Source organism: Malus sylvestris, chromosome 1, assembly GCF_916048215.2.
Source record: "Malus sylvestris chromosome 1, drMalSylv7.2, whole genome shotgun sequence".
Lineage (NCBI taxonomy): Eukaryota > Viridiplantae > Streptophyta > Magnoliopsida > Rosales > Rosaceae > Malus > Malus sylvestris.
In genome coordinates, this window is record NC_062260.1 from 25,604,831 (window position 1) to 25,615,623 (window position 10,793).

Here is a 10,793-nt window from a genome sequence, read left to right on the forward strand (position 1 = left end):
TCTGCTCATAGAAGAATATGTTTTTGACTTTGTTATTTGTTTGTTCATATCATTGAATAATACATAAATTAAACGTTATAAATTTAAAAATAAAGTTTATACTAATTAAAAATCAACAGTTCACCACGTATTTTGTGCTCTATTGAGACAATTTCAGTGGCACATACATTTTGACATTTGAGAAGACTAGTGATTGAGAGAAAGAGAGGCATGACTCACCAAGTTGCAGACTTGAAAGTTGTAGAACCTCCAACAAACACTACGGCAGCCGGTGATAATAGTATACCTCATTCCATCACCCAGCAGATAAATGTTCTTCAACTTAATCTCAAGGTTCTCCTAATTATAAACCCTCTCTTCACATGTATCACAAACCTCTTACTCCCAGTCCTCGCCGCCGCAGCATCCAAAGCGGCTTTGATCGTCTTATAGTTCTCGACCCGTCTTGAGCGACGACTACGTCCGCTGAGACCGTCAACTGCAACAGTTTCCTATCCCCAGGGGAAACCCAACTAGGATAACCCTCTGAGTACAAAATGTGTCGCAGGTGGAACATTTGAGGAATTCTCAAGTGACAAAGTGTTACTTATCAGCTTGGACACATTGTTGGACATAAGTGGAAACACAAAGTCCGAAACCCCAAGCTCCACGAATCCAGCCCGACATGTGTTGATGTTCGTAAGGGCAATGCTGAGCCAAGTTTGAGTGTCATATATAGTCGGTGCATTTTGTGGCAGGGTCTACAGTTTGGTTGGGGAGTTTGATGGTTTCCTCGTAGAGGTTCATGCAGTCAGCCCATGCAGCTCTTTCTTTCTTGTCTCAACACTTTTGCCTTTGCGACTTTATGCTTTGAGTGCTCTTTCTAGTGTTGCTTGGACTGCAAGTTTCTTGAAGTCGGATAGTTGTTTGGGGATAGAGAGAGGTTTTTGGTCTTGGGTCCTGTGTATTTGCAAGTTTCAGGGTAGGGGGGTTTTTGGCACCATGAATCTATGCCGGTGTGGATAATGTTTAAAAGGGCTGGTTAGAAGAATAAAGCAAAGGAGACACATAGGATGAATGGACTGAGCTTTGTTGCCATTGATGAGCTTCTTAGCTCGTTTGGCTAGGGTTTGTGAGGGTTTTGTGTTTGGTGATAAGAAGTTGCTTATATATATATAGGGGCGATTGGAGAAATGAAAAATGGGGTGTGGTGGTGACAGCTAGGGTATAGTTTGAACATGGAGGATGATAGAGACAGCCATATAATTTAAATCCAAAATAATAAGACGAAAGATTCTCAATCCTTGTCTTATTAATCAGTGCTAAATAAACTATGATACTTTTGCTTAGCCAATGATGAAATAATGTGATTAGAACAAGTATCATACATATGTATTTGAACTTGTCAACATGACTGCATGTCATATATAGATATAGTTGATTTTTAATTAGAAACACCCGGCCTGTAATTTAATTTGCGCAACATTCTCTTCAAGACGTGTGGTAGTACTTTCCTTAGTTAATTTGATTTGATTTTTAACATGACTGCATGTCATATATGGATCGTTTTAAGACGTGTGGTAGTACTTTCCTTAGTTAATTCACTTAACTCATATTATTTTGACAAGCTGGGGAATATGATATATATCTGAATGTACTGAAACTGATAGAAGCGTCCTAATGGTTTCCTTTACTTGTTGGAATTGCGTATCTCATGAATTTTTTAAACACATATTGAGTCCAACATGAATTTCTACTAAATTATGAAAAATAAAGAATTATCTACTAATTAATTAAGGTGACCAACATAAAAGTTTAGAAAATTGGTGATGTTGGAGAGACCATTTACTTAAACTATATTTTGTAGATCACATCATTGTGGAGCCAAAAATATTCACAAGGCGACACGTGGGTTTTTTGGACAAAAAGGACAAAAATACCCTCGAGGCATACCGGGTCTCCTACACGCGAGCAGTGGAGAATCATCCATCAACCAAGTCAGAAGTACCCAAAATGGGTAACAATTCAAAACCTATTTCATATATGTTTTTACCTCATTTTTTCCTTATTCAATTAGCCATTTATTTCAAACATTCCATAACATCCTCAACCAATTAATATAATCAATATATTAAAGGCTAATTACATCACCAAATCACCCCAAAATCACACCAAGGGCCGGCCATTCCCATCCAAAAAGAGCCTATCATATTCTCTACCTTTTCCACCATTTTCCCTTTTTAATTACACTAATTAGCTAGCCAATTAAACCCATAACCATCAAAACATTCCTTTATGTTTAAATTAGCCAATTAATCATAATAAATTGGCTAATTAAACCTAAATTAAACCTAAAAACCCTAGCCACCTCCTAACTCTATAAATAGGCACCTATTCTCACCAAAAAATCAATTCAAACATTTTGGCAAAAATCCCAAAATTCTCTAAACACTCTTTCTCTCTAAATTCTAACTTTGGCATCGGAGGTTCTTCGGCCAAAGCCCCCCCCATTCATCGTGGGCGCGTGAGGCTCTTGGCCTTAACCTAAGGTGTTAATTGTTTTGTAGGTGCAAAATTGTCCAAGATCAAGGAGGAAGAAATTTGCATCCATAAATTGGTGCTTTCATTGAGAGTTGAAATCCATACTCGTAGAAGACTCTCGCACAAAAAGGTTTTTTCTTTATTTTCTAGTCCATTTGAATATTTTTCATACGTTCTTATTATTAGAATTTTTTACTTGCAAAGGTTCTTTGATAAAATGTATAAGCAAAATATAATGGCTAGAAATTTAGAAAATTCCACAAGTGAAAATTCTAATGTTCAAGAAATGGGATTGCGGAGATCCGTGAGGCTAAATGCGACAATAAGGGGAGTGGCATCATCATCACGAGCTTCCACCATGGGAACCACCGTGGTGGCTACCTCGGTAGCCACCCGCGGCGAGGTCCATGGTGCCTTCACCACGGCCGCCATGGGAACCACCGCGGTGGCTACTTCGGTAGCCACTCGTGGCGAGGTCCATGGAGCCTTCACCACGGCCCGGAGATCCGTGAGGCAAAATGCGACAATAAGGGGAGCGGCATCATCACCACAAGCTTCTACCATGGGAACCACCGTGGTGGCTACCTCGGTAGCTACCCGCGGCGAGGTCCATGGTGCCTTCACCACGGCTACCATGGGAACCACCGCGGTGGCTACTTCGGTAGCCACTCGTGGCGAGGTCCATGGAGCCTTCACCACGGCCCGAGCCGTGCCATCCAAGGCTCACGGTACCAAGACCACGATCCAAGCCGTGCCATCTGAGTTTACGTGGACCCAAGCCCAAACCTCGCATTCATATGCACCGCGCATTGAGCAGCCTGCTCCCGTGATCCAGCCTACTCCCGTCAAGCAACCCACTCTCACGGCCCAACTTACTCCTGTCGAGCAGCTTGCTCTCGTGACCCAGCCTGCTCCCGACGAGCAGCCCACTCCCGTGGCCCAGCCTCATTTCGTCGAGCAGCCCACTCCTGTGGCCCAGCCTGCTCCTGCCAAGCAGCCCACTCCCGTGGCCCAGCCTGCTCCTGCCAAGCAGCCTGATCTCGTGACCCAGCCTGTTCCCGACGAGCAACCCACTCCCGTGGTCCAGCCTGCTTCCGTCGAGCAGCCCACTCCTGTGGCCCAGCCTGCTCCTACCAAGCAGCCTGCTCTCGTGACCCAGCCTGCTCCCGACGAGCAGCTCACTCTCGTGGTTCAGCCTGCTTCCGTCGAGCAGCCCACTCTCACGGCCCAACCTGCTCCTGCCAAGCAGCCTGCTCTCGTGACCCAGCCTGCTCCCGACGAGCAGCCCACTCTCACGGCCCATCATGCTCCAGTGGCTTTCCAAGCAGCCCAAGTCAACCCAAGACTATCTCAACCATCCGGACCTACCATCGAGCCGGGGGCATTCTTACCATATTTTTTCATGAATTTGACATTTCCCAATTCAAATCTCGCGCCCGGAGTCTACCACATTTCCACTGCCCAAGGAGGCGCATTCCTTCCAAGCTCTTCCAATCCAAATGGCGAACAACACTTGTCTCGACAAGTCATAGAGTTGACGAGCGCCCTTGCACAACAGACAACTTTGGTGAATCAACTTTTGCAACGTATCGGGATCAAACGTGCCCCGGACGAGGTATCCCGAAGTAGGACAAGGGCAGACGAACCTTTCCAGCAGCGTCCCGGCAAGCAACCATTCGACCAGCCACGAGCCGAACGTTCAGGCAGTGTACATTCCCGATTGGGCCCCCGAGATAGCGTATACTCCCGTCTTAGCGCGCGGAGAAGAGTGTACTCTCGACTAGGCCCACGGATGAGCATACATTCACGGTTGGGGTCACACTCCGATAGTCAACATGAGCAACCTTCTGGACAAAGTGTTCATTCGCGGCTAAGCCCACAAGGAGCATCATCCACCTCACATCAGAGTAGGCAGCACGATGGACGGAAAGAGGCAGTCACTCAATCCAGCTCAAGTTCAACCAGCAGCCTGCGAAGAACTCGCTCGCCTGCTAGGAACGCACCACATGCACTGCATCTGCGGCGTAGACGAGCCAAACACATGGAAGAGCAGTCTAGACCACCAAGTTATGGCTGGGGGCAGCCGAGAGCTCCGTTACCCCAACAAAGGCAAATTCAGGAAGAAGTAGAGAGACTCTTGACCAAGCGATTGCATGATTTCCAACGCAACGAGGTCACCGACGAGGCACTACGATGGAACATGACCAACATAAGTAGGTCACCCTTCACGGACGAGATCGAGCAGGCAGAGCCTCCACGAGAGTTCAGCATGCCACATTTCACATCTTTCAAAGGGGATGAAGACCCGGAGAGACACTTAAAGCGCTACCGAAGCGCAATGATCCTTTATCGAAACAACGATGAGCTTATGTGCAAGATATTCGCCACCACTCTACAAGGCGAGGCGCAAGATTGGTTCTACACCCTGTCGCCACAATCCATCCGGAATTTATACGAACTTTCTTTGGTTTTCACCAAAGAATATTCATCCTATCGCTCGATCAAAAAGAAATCTGATCATTTGTTCAACGTCAAGAAGAACCCAAAGGAGTCACTTTGCGACTATGTGAGGAGGTTCAAAGTAGAGAAGGCAAAAATAGTCGGATGCAACGACTCGATAGCTAGAGCAGCCTTCCAAAAAGGACTTCCAGCAGACCACCCGCTATTCGGAAAATTGATCATGAAAGAAGATCTAACTCTGGCAGACTCTTTTGCTTTGGCAGAGAAGTATGCACTTTGGGATGAGGCTCGCCAATGCACATTCAAGGACTTGAAGAAGTACCCGACATCACCTCCCTAGAAGCAGCGGATGACTTATTCACATGTTTGACGGTATCTAAAGTAGCAATAAGCTCTACCATCATGCGAGAAGAGATAGGGGCCCGACTACCTGTATTCCACAGTTACCTGTATTCTACAGTTCAAAAGCTCTCCTCGATGTTATTAAAAATTCAAAAGCTAACTTTGGCGATAGTTGTTGCAACCCAGAAGCACAAGTTTTACTTTCAAACGCATGCAATTATCCTAATGACGTACTATTCTGCCCAATCCAGACGCGCGACGATAAAGGCGTAGACCCTGGCGGATGTAAAGTTTTCTGACGAACGCAACACTGGAAGGACACACTCGAAAGCAAGTTTTGTCCTCGTCACCCTAAAAGATTCTACATAGGAGCAACATGTACCGGCAGTTGAGTACCATTTCTTGCTGCGCATTACACGGCCCTAGCCGACCCTTGCTCAATGATTCAACTCTAGAGTGGCCCAATACCGGCAGTTGAGCATCTCCTGTTGTGTATGACATGGCCCCATCTCCACAGCTCCCTACTGCGTCTTCACGCCGAGCCTAGGTGACGCAACAGAGCGGCCCAACGATGCCTCAGAAGTAGCCGAGCACACTCTAGCTGCGCCTACTCTACCCGATGGAGACTTCTGGCATTTGCATGTCGACGACGCAGAAAAGCCTTCATCACTGCCGGCAGAGAAGGCTCCAAAAAGATGGATCCCATCTGGGAAGGTCCGTACAAGATCAGCAGAGTAGGGGGCAAGAGTAATTACACCCTCACCACCATGAAGCGGCAAAAAGATTGAAAAGAAATGGATGGCCTACAATCTGAAGAAGTACCATGTGTGACCTCCCGCTACATCAAAACCCGAAGACTCAATAAGCTCGACGGGCACCACCTCACAAGCTGAGGACTATCTAGTTGTTATGCAGTTCCTACCTTACAGCTAAAGTTCTCGTTCGTTTCACTCGTTTTTCAATGAGGAATTTAGAAGTAATCACAACTTGGCTTGGCTGCATGCTTACAACAACTAATCACTCTTGCACTTCAAAAGAAGACTGCGCCCTTCTTAGGGACTCATCGCAGGAATTGCGCCCTCCGAGGGACCAACCATGCTCTCCAGTGCGAGAGGGTAAACCAATTCTCCGACACCCATATGGGTCAGCTCTCCAAGACGGGAGGATAAACTTTACACTCCGAATATCCAGACGTGGATGAGCCTGGCTGCCCTAGTATAACTACATGCACGATGGCTTGCGCCGGGATTCCTAGAAGTAGCCGCAATGGTCTTTTTCAAGGCTTAGCTAACTGAAGGATTTTGGGTCTCTTGGCCTAATCCGTAGGGAACCGGGCCCTAGAGACGGAGAGGGCACATTACGCAGTACATCCGATGGACGGCTGCCCTGGAATCCTAAAGCTGCTACCGAGTGCACTAAGGTAGCCTACGAATTCCGGAAGACTGCGTACGGCTTGCCCTTCGAGCAGTGAAGCCGCACTAGACTTATACAACCGCACATTCTTGTGAAAGGTTAAACAAGCTAGCGCGCATATACGAAGTTTTATCCACTGCCGACATGCTACGTAGTCGATAAGCTTCACCTCTGCCAAGCGCGGAACAACCTACACCAAGTCCTAAAGTGTTGTGATACTTGCTACGCAACCTACGGAATTGAAGAAAGTCAAGGTTAACAGCCTAGTGGTTACGCGGACTTGTCTGCTTCTGTAAGTAAGGCATCCGGCTGCCAACCCTATGGCTAACAACTTTGTAAAGTTCTACACCAACACCTACGGTTGCATAGGCTACGCGAGTTTGTCTGCTTATAAAAAAGTAGCATACCTGCCACTGGTCTATCAAGTCTAAAGGTTAGGGCATGAACAAAAGAAGTGAAGATGAAGAAAAACGAAGGAAAACATGTTTATAAACAACTAGCAAAGGCCGAAGGAGTTCAAGCAAAACAAAAGCTACAAGGAAAAACAAAGAAAATCCTAAAGGCTACCTAAAATACTACACTACAGCAGTTTGGACATCCCACGACTACTCGGTCGCCACACCTTCAACAGCCGTAACACTCTTAGCAACGGCATCATCCGACGCTTCACCCCCGGCTGCCCCAGTCTGGGCACTAACTTCTCCAACTACTTCACCAATGGAAGCCTTAAAAGTAAAAGCAAGCAAGTCTTTCGGAGAAATAGAGAAGGTCTTAAAACCTCAAGCCCATCATTCTCACCCTTCAGCTGCTCATTCTTCTTAAGCAGACTAACACAGACGCGCTGCAGCTCATCCACTCCCTTCTTAGCATAAGCAGTGAAACGAAGCTCAGAAATTGCAAGCTTAAGATCTTGAATCTGAGGCGAATCAATCTCAGCAGCAAAGGGAGCAGGCTTTGGCGCCACTTTAGCAGCAGAGTCCACCTTACCACTCTTCATAATAGCAAGTCTCTAAAAAGGTGAACCGGACTTGGCTCCCAAAGAACGTCCTGGTACAGACTTCGGCACTGGGGGCATGATAAAACCTTTACGCTGAGCAATCTTATCCACAATTGTACTAGCCATTCTCAACATGGAAGATGCCACATGCTCAGATCTAGCAGCCTTATATTTCTTCCCATTAGAAGAAGTCATGTCAATCACATACCTCTCGGTAGCAAGCGGACCCTCATGAGCAACAGAAGAAGTCTTCAGTTTTTTCTTAACTAGGCATCTCATGAGCAGGCGGGGAAGATCTCTTCTTTCCGTCTTCATTCATAGTAAGCTCCACGACAGCGATCAGATGAGCCAATGCATCCGCCTTGATCCTCTTTACCTCATCTTTCTGGAGCAGCCCACATTTCTTTCAGCAAAGAAGACTAAGCAGCCAACGACATTCATGGTACTCAGCAGGGGAGCTCAACCCAGCATTCCAGTAGGCAGAAGGCCTGCATGCCCAACATTCCAGCAGCCCATGAGACCCGCAATCTCCTTATTTCTCTCAATCGCCAGCCTGGCCCGAGTCAGGTCCAAGAGCCCAAAGGACATGAGCTATGCGGCTCGCCTAACACTGTGCCCTAGCGCCACAATCCTCGACCCCAGCTGCACAAGCTGCCCTTGGCTCAGGCCAAGCCAAGCTGCCCAAGCAGTGGTCCCTGCCACGACATCTCCTCAGCTCATGCCGAGCCAGCTCCTGGCCCCTGCCAGCCGACGTGCCGCACCACCCCGACGGCTACCCTGCAATAGCACTATCCAAGAATAAGGCAAGAAAAATTAATTTTTTCTTACATTGGTGCGGCACGAAGAAGACGAAGAAAGCAACGAAAGACGGTCCTTTGCACGGGCAAGATGTAGAAGATTGCTAGAGGAGGGGGAACAAATATCCTCTAAGCTATCTCTCTATTGTAGGGTAGAATAAATCGCTCTCCAAAGTTGATTTAATAACCCACTTAAGGTGGACTTAAATAGGCTTTGAGAGAAATTTATTTCCCTTTCCTAGAAGGATCTAATTTCCTATTAAAGAGAGAATCTACATCAAAATAGGAAGCAGTCCTAAGTTTCCTAAAGCAAGAAAATCTCTACACTTGCCGCCCTTTTCTGCGAGCAGCCCAACAGGTGTGGGGGCATTTGTGGAGCCAAAAATATTCACAATGCGACACGTGGGTTTTTTGGACAAAAAGGACAAAAATACCCTCGAGGCATACCGGGTCTCATACACGCGAGCAGTGGAGAATCATCCATTAACCAAGTCAGAAGTACCCAAAATGGGTAACAATTCAAAACCTATTTCATATATGTTTTTACCTCATTTTTTCCTTATTCAATTAGCCATTTATTTCAAACATTCCATAACATCCTCAACCAATTAATATAATCAATATATTAAAGGCTAATTACATCACCAAATCACCCCAAAATCACACCAAGGGCCGGCCATTCCCATCCAAAAAGAGCCTATCATATTCTCTACCTTTTCCACCATTTTCCCTTTTTAATTACACTAATTAGCTAGCCAATTAAACCCATAACCATCAAAACATTCCTTTATGTTTAAATTAGCCAATTAATCATAATAAATTGGCTAATTAAACCTAAATTAAACCTAAAAACCCTAGCCACCTCCTAACTCTATAAATAGGCACCTATTCTCACCAAAAAATCAATTCAAACACTTTGGCAAAAATCCCAAAATTCTCTAAACACTCTTTCTCTCTAAATTCTAACTTTGGCATCGGAGGTTCTTCGGCCAAAGCCCCCCCCATTCATCGTGGGCGCGTGAGGCTCTTGGCCTTAACCTAAGGTGTTAATTGTTTTGTAGGTGCAAAATTGTCCAAGATCAAGGAGGAAGAAATTTGCATCCACAATCATGTTACGGTTAATGGTTGGATTCATTTTTCAATGATTTAAATAAAGAATTCAACTCTTAACCACCACATAATGTTGTTTACAAAATATAATCTAAAAAGATGATCTCTCTAGAATTTTTCTTAAAATATTATTAGGCTCCTAAATTTGACTTATTTCTAACTAATGGTGTTTATACCATATTTAGGGCCTCGTATATTTGGGCCTTGGGCCTTGTATTTGGGCCTCACACTAAAGCCCATACTTTGTAAAAGAGGAGGAGCCCCTTATTCTATAAAAGGGGACTCCTACCCTCATTCTAGGAGAGGCTCATTCTGACCATCAGAGGCCATTTCTGAAGCCTCTCCTCATCCCTCTCAAAGCTTCCTCACACCCCCTAAGCTCTAAGCTCTCTCTCTCCCTCTTCAACAGAGAAACATAATACAATCAGTGTGGACGTAGCCCAAACCTTGGGGTGAACCACGATAACTCTTGTGTCATTTACATTACTTGCAGATTCACGGTCGGATTTACGTTGTTCCAAGACCTCCGGTTTTGTGCATCAACATTTGGCGCCGTCTGTGGGAAACGACACGAAAAGTTATGTCGGTTCTCTTTCATTTTTTCACCTCCACCGTGAATCTGCAAACAACTTCCAGTTCTATCAAATGGCTGCCTTACAACTCTTCTCACGATTCTTACTTTTTGTGATTTTCTTCTTCCATCCAACAACTACGAAAACAAAAAGAAACTCTAGAAAATAAGAAAAACCCAGATCACAAAAAAGAGAAGCAAGAAAGCCAACCCTCACCAGGCTCAATGCCGTCCATAAGAGCCTCAGGGTTGCTAAGTCTGATGCGAAGAAGAAGAACAGGCAAGCCGTCAAGACCCTTGACTTTAGCCATGTCACCGAACAAGGGAAAAATCGTGTGTTTTGTTTCTCTCTCGGTGCCGCCGGATCCGCAGGAGACATTCGACCCGGCCCCATCTCCCCCGAACCTCCGGGCTAATCCTCTACCGCAAGGACCCAAACCTCCGGGCCAATCCTTTTCTGGGTTTTCTGCATCTGCTGCTCACAAGCCTCACACTCACCACCACGGCTGCAGCTACTACTGTGACCAGCATCATCGATTACTCGGTTGCACCTGGTGCTGCGACCAACACCGACCACCACTTC

At 45.9% G+C, this 10,793-nt stretch overlaps 1 pseudogene; it reads right to left on the reverse strand.

Annotated features, from left to right (window-relative positions):
• Positions 1 to 161: 161 nt before the first annotated feature.
• LOC126615047 (pectinesterase 2-like) lies at positions 162 to 10,521 on the reverse strand (annotated as a pseudogene).
• Between the last annotated feature and the right edge of the window lie 272 nt (positions 10,522 to 10,793).